Genomic DNA, 21585 nt, shown 5'->3' with positions numbered 1-21585 from the left:
GGTCGAGTTCGAGACCAGCCTGGCCAACATGGTGAAACCCTGTCTCTACTAAAAATACAAAAATAAATTATGTATGGCATGGTGGCGGCTGAGGCAGGAGAATCGCTTCAACCTGGGAGGCGGAGGTTGCAGTGAGCTGAGACCAGGCCATTGCACTCCAGCCTGGGCAACAAGAATGAAACTCCAACCCAAAAAAAAAAAAGAAAGGGTTAGTTGCAGAAGGCTGTCTGTATAGGGACATAATCGTTTGTAATTTATATATATACATATTATATATTATTAATAACAGCTTTATATTATACATTAGACATGAACTTTAAGAATATATACAGTAATATAACTATTTATGGAGAGAGTATTTGTAGTAATAAAAACATGCCTGGAAATAATAGCCAAGTTCAGAGGGAGGGAAGAAAGAGAAAGAATTGGGGAGGGATACACAGGGGACTTCGATTGTGTCTATAACAGTTTCTATTTTTAGAAAATAAAATCTGAAGAAAATACGGCAAAGTGCTAAAATGTCCTAAACCTAGGTATCAGGTACAGGTACATTACTGGCTGAGCTTTTCTGCTTGCTAAAATCATGCACCAATTTTCAAGGTCTCTAATATTTGATGAATTTCATTCCGGGACCCTTGGACGCAATATTTTAAACCACCCTTTAATTAACGAACTTGGCTTGCTTGGCTGTAAACACTTTCCACCTACTCTCAAATCCTGCCCTGCCAATCTGTAAGAAACACTCTTGGGGCTCTCACTCCACTTCCCTGAAATCTTGGAGAGTCCCCTTGGGTCCTCGCCCCACTTTTCTGCAATGTTGGAGAGTCCACTGTGGTTCCATTGAGTGTCTGCTTCCGTTTGTTTTAGGAGTCATCTGACACTCAGCCCACCCCAGGAATACTTGGCATACTTCTCACTCACCCCTGGAGAGGCTTTGAGTGCTGTCACTGGACCAGAGAAAACATTGTTTTTCTCACCAGGTGACTCTTCTCAGTCACAGGTACCAGGAAGCCTGAGGACACTTGCCAGAATCAAAGGCTTTCCAGAAAGGTCATTGTTACCAGGCCACACCCAAAAGCAGAGACACTGTGTCCATCAGCTGGGTGTCTGCTGGGGCCCCCGCCTCATCTGCACCCTCAGGAGGTTTCTGGGGGCTGCTGCCTGCCTTTTTCAATAGCAAAAACCAACTCCAGCATTTTAAGAACTGCACAAGTGGCAGCAGAGAGCAATCATCCCTCCAAGTTATTTCTCCAAATCCACACGAAAAAAGCACTTAAGGAAATATCTAATAGCTTGGTCTTTGGTCCTGATCAGAAAAAACAAAATCATCTTTCATTTTTCTATATCAGAGGCCCCCCGGCCCATGCCCACACGCATGCGGTTCTCCTCTGCCTCCTCCAACTCTTTCTAAACATGAAATGAGAACTCATTGTCTCCATGTGGAATTCTGGGAAGAATCAATGGAAAGGTAGGAGGGCGGGCAGGTGGCTGAGTCTGTCTTGGTCTTGCCACCTCTCAACACTGGACTCCACTCACCATTCCAGAGGGCACCTTTGCAAGGGTGTTCCCCCTCCTGGATTTCCACACTGAACACCAACAGGGGCTACTCTAAGTGCTGGCCCGATGGCAGCAAGTCAGGCAAAGAACTCTTTGCCCTGACAGTGCTTACCCTCTAGTGAGGAGAGAGATGATTTAATAAGCAAACAAATAATCACATCATATAATTGCAGGGAGAGACGTGTGCTAGGCAGAAAAGCAAAGTGGGAGAATGAGAGAAAGAGGGCTGGGGCAAGGAGGTTAATACCTTGTCTGTAGGATGAGGAGGCCTCTCTAATGAGGCAGTTTTGAGCAGAGGGGACATCTCAGCACAGGGAGGAGGTCAGGCATGTCTTAAGAAGAGGGACCTAAGAGGAGGCTATGGGAGGTGCAGGTGGCAAGACAGCCAGGGGAAGACTATGTCACACACCGTGCTGTGAGAGCGAGGCCATGGCTGCCATTTACAGAAGAAGAAACAGATGGTCTAGGTGGTTATTGGGTTCACCAAGACCACACTGCCAGTTTGTGCTAGCTGAGCCGGGTCATCTGACTCTGAGAGCTATGCTTTGAGTTACTCCCTGCCATCTCTCAGCCCAGGACACATACAGGTCCATGTCCCTTATGCACAACCCAACGCTGGCCATGGGCTGGAATCTCGGATGCTCACATTTCAGAAGGTTCATACAGTGCAGGCACAGCATCATCTTCGACACTCCTGGGAGATCTGGGATACAGAGCACACCACAATTAAACATATTCATATTTATGCAGCAAAGATAACGATCTTTACACTCAGTATGCTAAATAAATAATAGCTCAGGACAGGTGGGCTTTTGCCACCAAATCCAGGGCACATGCCAAATTAGTTACTAAAACAAAATAATAACTTTTGGCTTCCAGAGCCTCCTGGATTTCCACTAAAAGCACTGGGGACACCATTTTAAATTCTGAAAATGATGGCTCTGTGAAGACAGAAGATGGCAGAGCCAACTGGAAACCAGATCACGCACATTTATATCTTGGCACAGCCCAGACTATGGGAAAAGCCACCAAGGGGATGGAACGCTGAGATGCAAACTTCCTTCTTGGCAAAGGAGACAACAGCAGCTCCAGAGCTGTTGGCAACACACAATCAAAAGGTGACATGGAAGTCCAAGTCCAACAGCCAAGTTAGAAGGGCAACTAGTTAGAAAGGTGGAAGCCCAGCTCTACAAATGAAGCTACCACATTTCATTTCAGCTCTTTGTCTTGTACTCTTGCTAGACCTGGGTTGGGTTTGAAAACATGGCCAGATGCGGAGAAGTTATAGGTGGGAGAGATAGAAAAGCATCTTAATTTAAACTAAAAAAAAAAAAAAAAAAAAATCACCTTGGCCAGGCATGGTGGTTTACGCCTGTAATCCTAACAGTTTGGGAGGCCAAGGTGGGCGAATCACTTGAGGTCAGGAATTCCAGACCAGCCTGGCCAACAAGGTGAAACCCCATCTCTACTAAAAATACAAACATTAGCCGGGCATGGTGGCGCGTGCCTGTAATCCCAGGTACTCGGGAGGCAGGAGAATCGCTTGAACCTGGGAGGTGGAGGTTGCAGTGAACCGAGATTGCACCATTGCACTCCAGCCTGGGTGACAGAGTGAGTCTCCAAAAAAAAAAATAAATAAATAAAACCACCTTAGCATCCGAGTAGTGTTGCTGCCCCTCCTTGGAATCTGAGTTAATTTGCATTTTTCAGAAGTGCTGCATTTCTCCAACGCTTCTAAGAAGAGAAACGCAAACCAATTCAGAGACTCCTACCTGGGCTCCCCTTCTTCACTCTGCCTTACCCCTTTCTCCTCTGCCTCTTGGAAGAGCCAGAAACTGAGAGCAATTCTGGCCCGATGGAGGCACTGTGGATGGGGAGTGGGACATGAAATCTAGGAAATATTTCAAAAGTATAATCCAGACTGGATACAGTGGATAAGCAAGAGAAAGGAGAAAGTGAGCCTTAAGCTTAAAACCCGGTCATCTGAGCTGCGCTCTATCTTAACCAAATGCCAGAAAATTAACACATCAGCGTTAACCCTCTTCAGATGACCCCCTCGAACCTCGTGCCAATGGTCATTTCCACCTGTTACACACTGCGACTTTCAGGGCCTGGGCCTGCTCTGCCTGTGTTTCAACTCTGTCTCACTGATGAAACTGTGTGGAGTTTTTGTTGTTGTTGTTGTGTTTTTTCTCTTTAACATTTTTTTTTTTTAAATTTTGGTCACATCTATTACATAAACTTGCCATTTTAGCCATTTTTAAGTGTACTATTCAGTGGCATTAATTATATTCATAATGTTGTACATGTCATGTTCCTTATTTAACTTCAGAAAGCCTAGTCCTCTCATCTGTTATGTGGGGGTAACAATAGCACCCACTTTTGAGGGAAACTGCAGGATTATCCGGGATAATCCAAGTGAAATGGCACAGTGCCAGCATATAATTGACCCTCAACAAATATTAGCTATTTTGTTGTTTTTGTTTTTGTTTGAGACGGAGTCTCACTCTGTCGCCCAGGCTGGAGTGCAGTGGAACAATCTCGGCTCACTGCAAACTCCGTTTCCCGGGTACAAGCAAGTCTCATGCCTCAGCCTCCCGAGTAGCTGGAATTACAGGCATGCACCACCACGCCAGGCTAGTTTTTGTATTTTTAGTAGAGATGGGGTTTCACCATGTTGGCCAGGCTGGTCTCGAACTCCTGACCTCAAGTGATCCACCTGCCTCAGCCTCCCAAAGTGCTGGGATTACAGGCGTGAGCCACCACACCCAGCCAATATTTGCTGTTTTATGCTTTATTCCACTTCCTCCTCTGTGTGCTCCCAGTTACACTGGCCATCTTGGTGCCCTCATCACCTCCTGCTGATGAACACCTCCCCCGCCCCCTCCACAGTGACCCCAGGCTCACCCTCCTAATGGGTAAATCAGATCCAGTCCAGTTTCTGGCTCACAATCCCTCCCACCTACTCATCATCCTCAGTGGATGTGGCCCTCTCACTTGAACGTGCACCCACATCACCTGAAGGGTGGAATCACCTGGAGAGCTGACCACACATGGCTTGCTGAGCAGGGCCCTACGCCTCCGGTCTCTGGTTCAACAGGTGTGGGTGAGCCTGAGATTTTGCATTCCTAACCCCTTCTCAGGTAAGGCTGATGCCGCTGTTCAGTGACCCCACTTTGAGAGCCACTGAGCTGGAGAATGAGGTATGCAGAACCTGACAACCTCATTACTCCGTGGCCACCACCCCTCCCCATCGGGAGGCAGCTCCTGCTGGGTTATTGCCATAGGCTCCTCACCAGCTTCCCTTGTTCAGCCCTTTCTTCCCTACAGTTGATTCTTAACACAGCTGTGAGTGATTCTTTTACCACAGAACTAGGATCCTGTTCTTCCTCTCCTTAAAATGCTCCAGTGGTGGGCCAGACATGGAGGCTCATGCCTGTAATCCCAGCTCTTTGGGAGGCTGAGGTGGGAGGCTGGCTTGAGCCTAGGAGTTCAAGACCAGCCTGGGCAACAAAGCAAGACCCCATCTGTACAAAAAATAAAATAAATATAATTAGCCTGGTGTGGTGGCACACACCAGCTACCCAGGAGGCTGAGATGGGAGAATCACTTGTGTCCAGGAGGTAGAGGCTGCAGTGACCCATGATTGTGCCACTGCACTCCAGCCTGGGAGGCAGAGCAAGACCCTGTCTCAAACAAACAAAAATCCTCCAGCGGTGTCCCATCTCATTTAGGATAAAACCTGCTGGCCTTACCACTTCCTCTGAGGTTTATTGATCTGGGTCCTGCACCTCTGCACACTTTAGGGCTTTTGCTATTGCTGTCTTCTGGCCCCCGCAACCCACCACCACCCCACCCCCGACAATCCCAGATATTCACCCAGCCTCTTCTCTCACCTCACTCAGATCTCTTCTCAAATGCCCTGCCTAACCTAGATAGCAACTTCTTCCCTCTTCCTTCCTTTTCTCTAGCTCCTTAACCTGCCTCACCTTTCTTTGTAAGCTGTGCTGTTATGTGAAATTAGCTTGCTCATGTATTTGTGTACTTGATTATCGTCTATCCTTCCCTCGCCATTAGAATGTAAGACCATAAGGGCAAGGCTTGGATGTTGATCAGCGCCCACAATGATGATGGCATATCGGAGGCACACAGTCAGTGTTTGCTGAATAAATCAATGACAGCCTAACTTCCTAATATTGCACATCACCTCTCCATGATCTCTGCCCACCTCTCTAGCCCAAGAACACCCCAACCACACTCAGCCTGACTTACAGGTCAGACGAGGTGACCCAATCATTGACACCTCCAAGCTTTTGCACACACTGTGCTTTTGTCTGAAATGCCCTTTCCTACTTTGTCAGTCTAGGGAACGACTTACCCATATTTTCAGTTGAACTTGAGCGCCACCTCCTGATGAAGCCTGCCCAGGTTCCCACAGGCAGAGCTAAGCCCAACCCCTACACCTCTCATCTCATCTAGGTGCTTGTCCATCTGTGTCCTCTCCAGCCACTCAAGGGCAAGGGCAAAGTCTTCATCTTGCATCTGCGGGAGCTGGCACAGAGCCTGGTTCATGGTACATGCCCCGGGAATATTGGCTGAATAAAAGAAACAATCAGCAGAAATCAGCCAAATCTCCTGAGTTTTATTTCTCTTAATATTACCCTTAAAGTGACAGAAATGATAATGCTAATTATCTTTAAAGCAATGCCTGAATATATTAAAGAAAAGTGAAATTTTCTTTTTCTTTTTTATTTTTATTTTTTTGAGGCAAAGTCTCACTGACTCTGTCATCCAGGCTGGATGGAGTGCAGTGGCGTGATCTTGGTTCACTGCAACCTCCGCCTCCTGGATTCAAGTGATTCTCCTGCCCCAACCTCTGAGTAGCTGGGATTACAGGCACCTGCCACCACACCCAGCTAATTTTTATATTTTTAATAGAATTGGGGTTTCATCATGTTGGCCAGGCTGATCTTGAACTCCTGACCCCAGGTGATCCTCCCAATGTGCTGGGATTACAGGCGTGAGCCACCGCGCCCGGCCTGAAAAGTGAAATTTTCTAAACTTTCCAGGATGCTCTTCAGCTGTTCCTGACCCCCAAGTACTTCTTCATAGCTTGTGGGAGCCCAGGCAGAGGGCCAGGAAGTCTAGGGAGTGGAGCAGGCACCAGGACCCCACCAGCTTCCTAGCACGGCTCCACCTGAGTGTCAGGCAGAGGTGGGAGTGAACCCCACTGGAGGGGGGGTTTCAGGCTGACCCAGCTGACTCTAGGATTGAGCCTTTTCCTCTAGGAGAAACACGCAACATCCTCTGCCTTGCCCTCCTCCAGGAATTGAGAAAATGTGTGGGACACTGCTTTCTTATCAGCACGGAGTTGTCTAAGTTGAATTTTCCCAGAGAAGCTAGCAGCATTAGTATCAGTAAAATGAATGTGCTGAATGTTCAGTTTTTTCTTTTTTTCTGTCTGTTTTTGGTCTTATCAGAAACTCCAAAAATAAACATTCTTTCTCAGGCTTGACCCTCACATGGCCTTGGTGTTCCCCTTCTGAAGAAATCAAACACAACAATGGAAGGGCTTTGCACAGCCCTGGCCACATGGCTCTCCTCCAAGGCAGGCCTGTCCTCTAATGGACGTGGGCGAGCCAGCCAACTTGTGATTTAAAAGTTGGCACTTCATGTAATTGCACTACAGAGAAAAGAGATCCTGGTGGGTAGACACAGGCTCTGGATTGTTAGAAAATTACGTTTCTCATTATAAATTGTGATTTTAAAGGCAATTGTTTCACTCCTAAAAGAGGGCAAAGAGATAACAAGACTAATGGACAGATGGGCAAAGACTAGGATGATGATGGTGTGGTGGTTATGTTGAGGAAGAAGATAATTTTTTAAAATCAAGAGAAGTAGTGTCAAGCTTAGTGCTTTTTTCAGACCTACAGATGTGAAATCAAAGTGGCAGGCACCATGAGGATCTTTGCTAAAGATAATAGAGGCCCATCTGATGCCCAACCTAATGTATGGCCCCCTCTAGTGGTCAGAGGAATTTCTGCATTGGCTCCTTCACTTGCAACGGACGCTCAGGCTCCAGCTTTTGATGCAAGCCAGCCAGGAGTTGAGACTTGGTCACTGGGTTTCCAGGGTGTAATTTTTCCCACTTTCACCTCCTTCCCTATCTTCCATGGATTCTGGCTTCCAGCCCTACAATTTTCCAAGATCTCCTTCTATAGGTCCCAAACTAATATAAATAATAATATTGATTTGTCCAGTAACCTAAGGTTTACAGTTTGCTTTTGCATCAATTATCTGAATCCTATGCTTGTAAGGCAGATGTACCCATTTTATAGGCAAGCAGATTAAGTCTCAAAAAGGTAAAGTGACTTGCTCAAAATCACACAACTAGTTAAATTTAGCACTGGGAGTTAAACTGGTATAATCTGAGCCCAAATCATGAGCTTTTCCATTTACACTGCAGCAGCCTTCAAAAGGGGGAAATTATGTGGTTGATTTGAAATACAGAGAAGTAGAAAAGAGGTACTGAATTTTGTCATTTTCATAAACATCACACGGGGAGAAAATGTACTTAAATGAGACTTGCCTCTAACCAAATATGTGACCTAGGCCCTGAAGGGCTGATTCATATAGGTTCAATAGTGCTATAATCTACAAGTTGATTGCAAGGTTAAGGTCTACTAAAACTGGTAGTGGGAGCTAGGAACTCAAATGGCCTAGGAAAAGCAATAGTCTTTCTGTGAACCAGGTTGGGACACACTCTGTAATGTATTCCTTACATGTTCCAGCATACCTGAGCAATAGCCTCCCTGCAGGCATCTTGTCATACAAAGGGATTTTTCAGCTATGAACATCCCAAAATAACATCACAGTGACTCCAGAATCATATTTGCAGGTACCAAAAGTTTTCAGTAAAATGGTGAATCCCAAAGTTCTCCCTGGTTTACCATTGTCTATCTCTAGCCTTCATCCTCTTCCTACTTCCCCAGGCAAGATCCTTAAATAGGCTCTTCACAAAAAAGGATTTACAAATGGCCAATAAACATGAAAACATGCTCAACTTCATAAGTCATATGCAAATGCAAGTAAAACCACAATGTCAACCCGCTGCACGCCAAAGAGAATGGCTAACATGAAACAGACAGGTAATACCAAGTCTTGGCAAATAGCTGGTACAACTGAAACACTCAGACACTGCTGGTGGGAGTGTAAATGGCGCAACCATTTTGAAAAATACTGTTGTCATACACCTTATGACCCACTCCTAGGTATATACTCAACAGAAATTCTTACACACATGAACCAAAATAAAGGTACAAGAATGTCACAGCAGTTTATTCCTAATAACCTAATAATGAAAACAACCCAATACCCATCAACAGAATAGATAAATAAATTGTGGCATATTCAGGCAATGGAATATGATAAGGCAATTAGAATAAACGGATTGTTGTTACACACAATACAGATGGATCTTACAAAGATAATGTTGAGAAAAAGTAAACACACAAACACAAAAATAGATGTACAGTGCGGATAAGTCTACTTATAGGAAGCACAAAGCCAGACAAAAGTAAGATATGGTCAGCATAGCAGTTATCTGTTGAGTGGGGGCATAAAGTACGTTTCTGGGATCCTGATAATACTCTGTTTCCTGACCTGAGGGTTGCTCACCTGGGTGTTTTCACTTTATGATCATTTATCAAACTATATTGTGACAATTTGCTTCCTTTTCTTAATGTGTGTAATACTTTGATAAAAAGATTTTAAAACTCTATGACTTTAATAGAAATACAGGATGAGTATTTTTAAAATCATGGTGGATTGGAAATGTATGGACAATCTGGCATATTTGCAGGTTGGCTGAGTAGCCTGGCTGATGACTAGAGTCATTGATAGCTGGAAACAGCTATGGTACTGCAAATAGGAGTTGAAATAGGAGTCAAAACACAGTGCAGATGGCAAATGGCAGGAACAGCATGTGGCTGGCTGTTGTTGGTCCAGACCATGCCTGCACCTGCAGATATCAATCACTGTTATGAGCCTCATCCAACATAAAGGAAGACTTTCATAGACCCAAAGAAGTCTCTGCCAAAGCAGGTGCCTGCTGCCCATATTTATTCATTTGGTATCCATCTAGCAACCTATCCAATGCACTGTTTCTCAAACTAGGGCCTGAGGATGTTCCAAATGTTCACTGATAGAAGATTCTTGGGGGCCTATGAACTGTTTCCTGTAAAGGAGGCCATAAATAACTTAAGTTTGACAGTATGGAGATTCCTCAAAGAACTAAAAATAGAACAACCCAGCAATGCCACCACTGAGTATCTACCTAAAGGAAAAGAAATCATTATAACAAAAAGATACCTGCACTTGTATGTTTATGCACTATTCACAATAGCAAAACCATGGAACCAACTTACGTGTCCATCAGTGATTGACTGGATAAAGAAAATGTGGCATATTATATATACATACATATATATATATATACACACACACACACACAGATACACACACACACATAGAATACTACACAGCCATAAAAAATGAAATCATGGCTGGGCGCGGTGGCTCACGCCTGTAATCCCAGCACTTTGGGAGGCCAAGGCGGGCGGATCACGAGGTCAGGAGATCAAGACCATCCTGGCTAACACAGTGAAACCCTGTCTCTACTAAAAGTACAAAAAATTAGCCGGGTGCGGTGGCGGGCGCCTGTAGTCTCAGCTACTCAGGAGGCTGAGGGAGGAGAATGGCGTGAACCCGGGAGGCAGAGTTTGCAGTGAGCCGAGATTGCACCACTGCACTCCAGCTTGGGCGATAGAGCCAGACTCCGTCTCAAAAAAAAAAAAAAAAAATGAAATCATGTCCTTTGCAGCAACTTGGTTGAGGCTGCAGGCCATTATCCTAAGTGAAATAACTCAGAAACAGAAAATCAAATACCACATGTTCTCACTTATAAGTGGGACCTAAACAATGGGTATGCACGGACACAAGGGTGGAAATAATAGACACTGGGGTCTCCAAAAGAGAGGAGTGGGAGGGTACGATGTTCGCTATTTGATTGATGGGTACACTAGGAGCCCAATCCCCACCATCACACAATATACCCAGGTAACAATCCTTCACAGGTTCCTCCCAAAGCTAAAATAAAATAACTTTTATTTGAAAAAGAAGTTTAACAGTAAAAACATTATAATAATAACTTCAGATTGAGAAACTTTGAGCAAGAGGGCAAAACTTTGCTCTAAAAATCAACAAGAGGTACAAAGATATCTAGGAGTCCCCTGAAAATCACATCACAATATACTGGGTTTTTGCTTGTTTGTTTGTTTTGTTTTATGGGTTTTCGTTGTTGTTTTGTTTTGTTTTGTTTTGAGATGGAGTCTCACTCTGTCGCCCAGGCTGGAGTGCAGTGGTGCTATCCTGGCTCACTGCAACCTCCATCTCCTGGGTTCAAGTGATTCTCCAGCCTCTGCCTCCCGAGTAGCTGGGACTACAGGCGCCTGCTACCACACCTGGCTAATTTATGTATTTTTAGTAGAGACAAGGTTTCACCATTTTGGCCAGGCTGGTCTCAAACTCCTGACCTCAAGTGATCCTCCCACGTCGGCCTCCCAAAGTGCAGGGATTACAGGCGTGAGCCATCACTCCCAGCCTTCAATATACTGTTAAGTAGAAGAGCTACTTACAAAATAATATGTATTATATAATCTCAATGTTGCTAAAATATTTATAAGTACATGACAAAAACTGGACGGATACACAGCCAAATGTGTTCTCTTGAACTAATGGGATTGTGAGTGATTTTGTTCTTCACTTTTCTATATTTTTCACATTTTCTACCACAAATATTTATCACTTTGAAAATTAGGAAAAAATTAAATGTTAATTATGAAAGGAAGAGGACCCAGTTCTAGCTTGGAGGTGTATAAATATCACACAGCTCCTGGCTAAATGTACTTATGCCCTCACAGAAGTAATAACAAAAGACTTAGCCATGTGCCTTCATTTCATCTCTGTCACAGCTTTCCTATCTTGATCTGACCTTAGCTGCTCAGTTTCGGGGAGAGGGAAGGTAAGGGCCACTAATTCTGTACAGCACTCAGAGGAGTGCTACCTACAGGAAGGCCCTGCGCACAGAATAACCATGTCGTTGTCATAGAAGCAACAGCGAATGCAGGGGTGTCTTGCAAATGCCAGCACTGTTACAAGCACATCACATCTCTTAATTCATTCAATATTCACAACAAACTTCTGCAGCAGGTAGCATTATAATCCTTAGTGTACATATGGGGAAACTGAGGCATGGAAAAGTCAAGTAACTTGCTCTAGGCATTGTGTGATAGAGGAGAGTTGACCCCTGGCAGTCTAGAGCCAGGGTTCTCAGCCCATTCTCTTGCCCAGAGTGGGAGCAGGGGCTGTTGACACTGCCAAGCGCTTTCTCTGTGAATGCCAGGAGCCTTCTAAAAGCTTCACATCTGTTATGTAAAGCTTTTACATCCACTATGTCATGTAATTCTCCAAAAACTCATGAGATTGCGTCCATTGGTCTTCCTCGTTCATGGTTGAAGCAGCAGAGGCTTCTCAATGTACCCAAGATCTCACAGGAAGTAGGAAAGAGGCCAGGCCTCACATCTGGGCAGTCGGGGTCCACAGCAGCCCTGGCACCACAGCCTCACAGGCGGTGGGATTTCAAAAGCAAGCCTGAGGCCTACTGTGTGTGTTTGTTTGTTTGGAGACAGAGTCTTCTCTGTCCCCCAGGCTGGAGTGCAGTGACGTGATCTGGACTCACTGCAACCTCTGCCTCCCAGGTCCAAGTGATTCTTGTGTCTCATCCTCCCAAGTAGCTGGGACTACAGACACCTGCCACCACACCTGGCCTCAGGTGATCCACTCACTTTGGCCTCCCAAAGTGCTGAGATTATAGGCATGAGCCACTGCACCCGGCCCTGAGGCCTACTGTTTTTATTCAGCTTTTTTAGGGGGTGGGAGGGGACTAGACAATGAGAATCTTGTGACTATAGCTGGGAAAGGAAGTGGAAGGAAAGGGAGAGTCAAAGGTTCCCTTTAGCTCAGCCTCAAATCCAAAGACCCATGACTGCTTAGCCTTGTGACAAACCCCTGCAGAGTTCCAGCAGGCCTGAGAATGCAAAGCATGAGACATTTCCTCTAAAAGCTGGACAGAAAATATTAGGCACCGTGATCAATGCAGCAATACCGAGATACTCCGCTGGAGTGAGACTCCATTGTCATCACTAATGACAATATGGTATTTAAAAAGGAAACTCAGGTTGTTCGGATGTCTAGGGATCCCGCAGAACCTCTCACCAGTCGTGTGACGTCGGGCAAGTCAGTTTTCCACTCAGCCTCAGTTTACTCAGCTGTGAAATGGTGATCATAGTATTGAAGCAAGGCATCAAGACGGTGTTCACAAAGTGCCTGGCACTGTGACTGTCACCAGAGACACAGTCCCAAAATAGTGTCAGCAGCAGCACAATGATGGCATAATGAAGGCTGCAGTGTCTGCACTCAGTTGGTGCTGGTAAGTCTTAATGACCCAGAAGAGCCTGAGGCACATGAAAGCAAGGTGCAGGCCGGCATCGAAATACTGCGACTTGGGAGGGTGAGCTTGACAGTCACGTCATGGCTAGAGGCAGAGACTTGGGTTTAAATGATGAGCCACAACCAGCCCGATGGGATTACTCACTGGGGAGTTTTCTCTCCTGCCTTACTGGGCCTCTCAAGGTCTCCTTGAAAACCCTGTGTCCGGCTTCTCTGACACCCATGCTCCAGGCTTCCTCCTGCCTCCCCAGCTGCCCCTTCTTGGTTTTCTCTCCAGGGCTCACTCCTTTTCCAGAGTCCTGCATCTGGGAGGTCTGGGAGGCCTATGGTGAGGTCTACAAAGGCCCTGTGTTCTCTTACTACTCTCTGCTCTCTCATCAGGAGACCTCATCACACTCAGGCTGATTTCCAAATTTAGATTCCAATTTAGACCCATCTTCTGAGTGCCCCCATAGAGCAGATGCCTACTCTTGGATATATCCAAGGCACCTCCAATTCAATGTGTCCACATTCAAGCTGGATATTTTTCTGTCCCCAACCCCACTACTAAACAAAACAAATCTCTGTCCACTATCCTGCCAAACTCTCTCAACCTGGGAGGCATAGAAATCTCTCTCCCCCAACCTCCTTACCCAATCACCTGTTCAATTCTGCTCCCTCCCTCACCTGAGACCAAGCCACCATCTGTTGGCTAGACTCTTACAATAGCTTCTAACGGGTGTCTCCATATCTGCTCATGACTCTCCCAATTTAGTCTTCATAGCAGGCCCAGAGGTCTCTAGAGAATGCTGACCTGATCATCTCTCTGCTCCTCATAAATTGCTTCAATAGCTTTCTAATGCCCTTAAAGGAAAATACAGGCCAGGCATGGTGGCTCACACCAGTAATCCCAGCACTTTGGGAGGCCGAGGCAGGTGGATCACCTGAGATCGGGAGTTTAAGACCAGCCTGGCCAAAATGGCAAAACCCCACCTTTACTAAAAATGCAAAAATTAGCCAGGCACGGTGGCATGTGCCTGTAATCCCAGCTATTCGGGAGGCTGAGGCAGAAGAATAGCTTGAGCCCAGGAGGCAGAGGTTGCGGTGAGCCGAGATCGTGCCACTGCACTCCAGCTGGGTGACAGAGCAAGACTCTGTCTCAAAAAAAAAAAGGAAAATACAAAATCCTCAACCTGGCTGCAAAGTGCTGCATGATCTAGCCCTTGCCTACCTCATCACACGCCACTCTCCTCCTACACTTCTGCCTCCAACCACACAGTTCTCCTTTTAATTTCTTCAACCAGCCAGTTCCTCCTTGCTTGTTGTAATAAGAAAAAAAAAATGAAGTAATTGCAAGACTTCTAGTTAATTGTAATGGCAGATTAGGCATACGTATTTACCTCTACCTTGTGTAAAATCTCACTAAAATGAGGGTATGAGGATTTTTTTTAAAGTACATAAATCCACAAGGCCAAATAGAACAAAGCCAAGATGTCCTAGGCAAGGCCATCCTAGAACACCCAGGCCCCAGCTAGCCGGCACTTGATAGCCAACACATGAATGAGCCCAGCTGAAATTAGACATGTGTGGGCCAGATCACAAGCCACCCAACCAACCTACAGACTTGAGAAATAATAAGCAGTTGTTGTTTGGACCCACTAAGGCTTGGAGCTGTTTGTTACACAGCAATAGCTAACTGATAAAGGACTTTCCCAACATAATGGTCCAGCCAGTTTATACTACAGTGAGGCCCGAAGACAACAAGCCTCTTCACATGCAAAGAATATCCCAGTCAGATCTGTTGTACTTGCCTCTTAAAAATGAGCAAATATCACTAGATATCTGAAGTAAATTTCTTACATGAAAAGCAAAACAACTTGGAGGAACCTGGCAATGAATGAAAATAAAAACTAAACACAGCACACACACAAACCAATCCCCCATATTTTTAGGAATATGAGACAAGATATTGTATCCATGAAACAACAAGATCTACAAGAAGGAAGACGAAAATAGTAATGGTAATCAAGGAACAAGGAAAAGCTAGAAAATTAAAATATGCTAGAACAAATGAAAATTAAAGGGTTAGAAGACAAAAGTTGAAGAAATCTTTCAGAAAATAGAATGAAAAGGCAAATAGAGCAAAAATAGGAGAGAAAAGATTATTTAAAAGGACAATCAGTTCACACAAATTCCAAAGAAAAAGAGCAGAGAAAACAAAGAAGAAAATAATAATAATAATAATAAATCTGAAGTACTTAAGTTCTAGTAGGAAGGTGAAGCTGTCCTATTCTGGCTCCTAGAGTTTTTTTTTTTTTTTTTTTTTTTTTTGAGATTGAGTTTTGCTCTTGTTGCCCAGGCTGGAGTACAATGGCGCAATCTGTACTCACTGCAACCTCTGTCTCCTGAGTTCAAGCAATTCTCCTGCCTCAGCTGCCGAGTAGCTGGCACCCACCACCATGCCCAGCTAATTTTTTGTATTTTTAGTAGAGATGAGGTTTCACCATGTTGGCTAGGCTGATCTCGAACTTCTGACCTCATATGATCCACCTGCCTCGGCCTCCCAAAGTGCTGAGATGACAGGCGTGAGCCACCACGCCCGGCCTCCTAGAGTCACTTTTTAAATTTTCAGATATTTTGCAACTCAGTCATTAAATACAGCTATTAAAAAATTACATTCCAGGGCCGCAAAGGCATTTAGTGAGCACTTATTGTTTTTTCTCTGGCTACTGTGAACCAAGGTGAGCACCAAGTGTTTGCCAAAGTGGCGTGACCGCATTGTCCCATGCATCACCCATATGGGTGCCAGCCAGGTGCAAGGGTCTTCAAACTGATGGCGGCACGGGGCTTCCCGGCAGGAAAGACACGAGGGGGCACAGAGAGGTGCAGTGCACATGGCTGCTGGTTAGTGCTTGGCACTATCTATTGTGCCCATGGCCATTCCCCAACACTCTGCCTTACAGCTACCACTAGACAGCAAAGGGACTTCATCCAAAACACTCCTTCAGAACCGTGCCTGCCAGCGAGCCCTTCCCCTTGCAAACAGCCACCTTGGGAGGACACACACTTACACCAGCCCATATCACTGTTTTTCCAAAAGTTGGGGAAAGACATCCTTGGCAGCTGCCAATGGCCCCTGGGGAATATTCTCTTGAATACACTCCATGGAGAAAATTGTTCATCCTTTGAGAGTTTGGAGGGGATTCAAAGCGAAAGCTGATGTCAGAGATGATAGTTCAAGACGGAAACTTGCTTTGACCAGAAAGAAAAATTTAACCAAAGCAATGGGATGTGAGGATGCCTATGTAGAGCTAATAGGTAAGCGAGTGACAGCATCAGCTGAGTTCCTGAATGTGAATCTGGGCCAGCACATGTTACACAAACATGATCTCATTATCATCTCGTTTCGCTCTCACCTGGATGCTACGCAGGGTAGGATCACTGTCACCATCTCACAGATGAGGCAAATCAGCCTCGGAGACATTAAGCAGCCTGGTTAAGGTCTCACAGCTGCTAAGTGGCCCCAGAACCTGCTGCGTCTGTCTCCAGAGCTTTTGGTTGGGGCTGGGGTGTGGGGTAAAGCAGTAGCCTTAGAGCAGGGAGGTGGCATGCACTGGCCAAGGGACTGGCCCAGAGGAGGGAAGGGAGGGAGCAAGTGCTGCAGGGAAGGCTGGGCACCCACACGTGCTAGATTGACTTGGGAAGCCTAGGAAAGCAACGAGAAAAACAGAAGCACTTCAGTCTGAGGGCTGCAAAAGCTCTGCTGCTTTTTTCAGGGACCCCAATTAGCAAATCACCATAAAAGGATTTGGTTTTCTTGCTTTTGAGTATTTCGGGGTGCCTTGACTAGGCTAAGTCTCCAAGTAGAGGGCTGAAGAGCCACTTCATGAACAGCAAAGAATGCACTGAAATTAGATTTTTATACTTAAGAGATGATGGGTTTGTGTCACATGGTGCTCTGCAGGTCCTGGAAAGTTTTGCTCTTGACATTAAATATTGCTCGTCCCTGAAAACTTTTCACACAGTACATTTGATTGGCAAATCCTTTTTTATTTTTTGAAAAATAGATCAAAACTTCCCTATGTAAAATGAATCGGATCTGAATTAGTGCGATTTGGCCTAAGATAGACATTGCACTCTTCAACCTGCACTCTCTGAGTCCCCACACTGCCCAGAAGGCCCTGGCCATGCCCAGATGGAGAAAAAACAGCCCCTGCCTGCCCTGGAGGTGCATCTGGGTGCAGCTAGGAGGCCCTCAGTACTTGGTGACAAATAATCTCCCATTCTAAGTAAAAGCTTGAGAACTGCAGGTGGATCAGGCGTCTGCCCAAAGCCACAGTGTCAGGGAAGTTTCCTTGTTTTATCAGTGCCAAGGTCAGCCCAGGAATGGCTGTCATTCACAGGGCCCAGCTTAAAATGAAAATGCAGGGCCTCTTGTTTAGAATTTCAAGACGGTGACAGCAGAGTGATACTGAGTATACACTGAGTGTACAAATGGACAATGGTCAGACCTTATGTAAAAACAGGTTTGATTCACAACTTGCCCAGGAAACCAATGCTTTATCTACAGTAATCAGCCCAGGAAGCCAGCCTGCTATACGTCATTCTTTAGGAAGTCAGGCTGTTATCTCTAGTAACAACCTAGGAAGCTAAATGGCTTCTGTAATGATCAACCCATAACATCCATGACTTTAATAACTGACAGCTTCGTCAGGCACGGTGGCTCACGTCTGTAATCACAGCACTTTGGGAGGCCAAGGCGGGCGGAATACCTGAGGTCAGGAGTTCAAGACCAGCCTGGCCAACATGGCAAAACCCCGTCTCTACTAAAAATACAAAAATTAGCCGGGCATGGTGGTGGGCACCTGTAATCCCAACTACTTGGGAGGCTGAGGCAGGAGAATCGCTTGAACCCGGGAGGCGGAGGTTGCAGTGAGGCGAGATCCCACCATTGCACTCCAGCCTGTGGGACAAGAGCGAAACTCTGTCTCAAAAAAACAAAAACAAAAAACTGACAGCTTCCTGTATTGTGTTGTGGTGTTGTGTTGTATTTTGTATTGTATTGTATTGTATTGTTGTATTGTAGTGTTGTAGTGTCGTGTCGTGTCGTGTCGTGTCGTATCGTATCGTATCGTATCGTATCGTATCGTATCGTATCGTATCGTATCGTATCGTATCGTATCGTATCGTATCGTATCGTATTTGAGACAAAGTCTCTCTCTGTTGCCCAGGCTAGAGTGCAGGTGGTGTGATCACTGAATACCTCGGACTAATGTTTTCAACTTTTTGTAGAGATGCAGTCTATGTTGCCCAGGCTGGTCACGAACTGCTGGCCTCAAATGATCCTCCTGCCTCAGCCTCTCAAAGTATTGGGATTACAAGCATGAGCCACCGCACCCAGCCTTCCCTAAATTTTGTCCCTGCTTTCAACTTAAGACCAACTTGAAAAAAAAGCCAATTACACACCCTGAAACAATTATATAAGATGCCCCACTTCTAGTTAGAAGCCTCCAGCTTCCCCAGGCAAACAGCCTCCCATCAGGGCACATCCGAAGCCTTTCCCCTTCCCCCATAAAGCTTCCCCACTCCTCTGCCTGCCTTTGAGTCTCTGCCAAATGCAAGTGGTGGTGGCTATCTCTTGCTACACAGCAAGCCCTGAATAAAGAGCCCTGGCCTATTCTCACTTAGTCTTCATTTATTTCCAAAGAGCATTTAACCAAGCATAGGCCCTGCTATGGTTTGGCTCTGTGTCCCCACCCAAATCTCATCTTGTAGCTCCCATAATTCCCATGTGTTGTGGGAGAGACCCGGGGGAAGATGACTGAATCATGGAGGCGGGTCTTCCCTGTGCTGTTCTCATGATAGTGAATGGGTCTCACGACAATCTGATGGTTTTAAAAAACGAGAGTATCTCTGCACAATCTCTCTTTTTTTTTTTTTTTTGCCTTCCACCATCCATGTAAGATGTGACTTGCTCCTCCGGCCTTCTGCCATGATTGTGAGATCTCCCCAGCCATGTGGAACTGTAAGTCCAATTAAACCTCTTTCTTTTGTAAATTGCCCAGTCTCGGGTATGTACAGACTAATACAGGCCCTCAGACATGGGCCCTCAAAGCTCGGGGCCCTGCATGATTGTACAGATCTGCCATCCAAGAAGCTGGCCCTGCAATGAACAGCACAAACAAGCAAAATGCTGCCCTCTGCAGAGGGTTCCAACCACCCTCCAACTTTGCAAGTCAAGACCTCTGGAATCCCAGTCTCCTGATGGGGAGCCTCCCAGATGGCCTCCCTCTCTGGGATGTACACCTTCCTAGCTCCACGCCCAGACCTGTACCACTGGGTCTGGTGGAGTAATGCCCGGCAACCCCCAGACTCAGCCGGGAAGCCTGTGCTTCGCCTGGGCTTCCTGGATTGAGGCATTCTCCACTTCCACCACTTCGAAACCTGCCACCAGCTTCTCCCACAAAGTACCCTCAGAATCCCATGTGGTCAAACCTGTGGGGAGCAGCTCCCTCCTACCTTGGGTGGCTCAGCTCTGCTGACCTGACGCTATGGGCTGGGGAGGCTGTGGCATTAGCCAGCTGGGGGATAAAGGTAGATTTCTTAGGCACCAGGGGGCACTAGAGCCTCCAAACAGGACGCAGGGTATACACACCTCATCAATTTAAGGAGCAGGGCTGCCCATAGGGCAGAGATATTAGTGAGGATCCATAACCAGGCACCTCAGGATGCCTGCCCTCAACTTAAGGAGTTCACCTGCCAAAAGGGAAATGTGTGTTATCTATAATTAAAGGGAGCAGCTGGTAGATGTCAGAAATGTACAGCATATGACTGAGAATTTGGACCCCACTCCTCCCTAGCTGTGTGACCTTGGGCAAGTTACCTAACTTCTCTGTGCCTCTTTGTCCTCCTCTGTCCAAAAGGATCAATAATGCTTTCTTCCTTATGGGTAGTGGGGTGGGGGCAGCTAAACAAGTAGTAAACCTGGAATGTATTTAGCCAAAGACCTCAACATGGTCAGGACTCAGTGAACACATGGGTTACGTGAGAACTCCATTGAGGCACAGATGACAGCTAGTCAGGGGCTGAAGTGGGGAGGTGGTTGGAGGAGTGAAGGGAGGCTGTGGAAAAGCATCTGAATTGGACTCTGGGGCAGACAGAAGGAAGGCAATGACAACAAATCTTTATTCTAGTTTAGGTGGACACATTTCATACACTTCTGTCTTGTTTCAACCCAAAGAACATGAACCTTTTCTTTTGTAAAGATTTGCATAATGTCATCTACTCAACCACTTTCTGGCAGTAAGCCATCAGCAATCCCTCAGCTTCTGGAAATGCAATGGACTAGGTAGTTTGTATCACTTGCCAATTGCCTAGTCCAGAGCAAATCTAGTTATAGATTAGCGTTACATTTAATTAAACACAAATGGGCCCTTGCAATAACTTTGACACTTCATAGGGAGTGAAAAGTACTGAACTAGAAACATGAAAGATCTAAGGCTCATGTTTTAACTGCATTGTTAAGTTGATTTGCAAATTTGCTCCTTCAATTTCCATCTCTCAAATGGAAACTAAATTATTACATTTCCTATTCCATCCCAAGACTGTCTCACCCCATCAAGTCCCTTTTATATCTTGGATGGATAAATAGGATATTTGGCTTGTGATGCTCTATTTGGTATAAAAACACTTATTTTCTTGACACTGCATTATCATAGTTCCTAGATCCCAATTAATGGACTAAATGTGTGCTTTGCTGGTCTGTATTTCAGAGAGTCATACAGTATTCCTCAAAGTGTTCAGGACTTAGCATTCTCTGATTTTTTAATAGTTTCTCTATTGCAAACGACAAATTTGCCATCTGCTTCACCCATGTATTCATTCTTGAGATAATTTCTCTCCCTCTCCCCAAGCACACCATCTCCCCTGAAAGCTTTACCCAATGGAAGTCGATAGACCAACAAAATGCAAAATCATCCCGAAAAACTGGGAAAGGGGACAGAAAACATGGCAAAAATACAGTAGGAGGCCGGGTGTGGTGGCTCTCACTTGTAATCCCAGCACTTTGGGAGGCCAAGGTGGGAGGATTGCTTGAGTCCATGAGTTCAAGACCATCCTAGGTGTCAAGCAAGACCCCATCTCTACAAATTTTTTTTTAAAAATTAGCTAGACATAGTGACACCCACCTGTAGTCCCAACTACTCAGGAGGCTGAGGTGGATGCTGCAGTGAGCTGTGATCATGCCTGGGTGACAGAGGAAGACCCTAATACATACATACACACACACACACACACACACACACACACAGAGAGAGAGAGAGAGTGGGAAACCTCCCTTCTTTTAGCCTGGTAAGCTGGTAGCCTCTCTGGGGAGAGTACAGCTGTCTCCGCGAGATCTGAAGACACACAAGAGATCTCTTAAGGTGTCCAGCCTGGCCAACACAGTGAAACCCCATCTCTAACAAAAATACAAAAATTAGC

General features: G+C 45.7%; 2 long non-coding RNA genes across 2 annotated transcripts in view; one reads left to right on the top strand and one right to left on the bottom strand.

Moving 5' to 3' along the window:
- Positions 1-1680: 1680 nt before the first annotated feature.
- LOC134761261 (uncharacterized) lies at positions 1681-13087 on the bottom strand. Its single transcript, XR_010139636.1, has 3 exons — positions 12892-13087; positions 5936-6152; positions 1681-2260 (listed from the first exon to the last, which is right to left on the bottom strand). It is a non-coding gene; the product is annotated as an uncharacterized LOC134761261 (long non-coding RNA).
- A 34-nt stretch (positions 13088-13121) lies between these two features.
- Positions 13122-21585, top strand: part of LOC129058930 (uncharacterized) — a 28083-nt gene continuing 19619 nt past the window's right edge. The window contains exons 1-2 of the long non-coding RNA XR_008524381.2: positions 13122-13186; positions 19069-19129. This is a non-coding gene — a long non-coding RNA (uncharacterized LOC129058930). The remainder of the gene's footprint in view (positions 13187-19068; positions 19130-21585) is intronic.

The sequence above is a fragment of the Pongo abelii genome, chromosome 3 (genome assembly GCF_028885655.2).
Source record: "Pongo abelii isolate AG06213 chromosome 3, NHGRI_mPonAbe1-v2.0_pri, whole genome shotgun sequence".
In the NCBI taxonomy this organism is placed as follows: domain Eukaryota; kingdom Metazoa; phylum Chordata; class Mammalia; order Primates; family Hominidae; genus Pongo; species Pongo abelii.
Note: the sequence above shows the minus strand (reverse complement) of the source record. Positions and strands in the feature narration are given on the sequence as shown.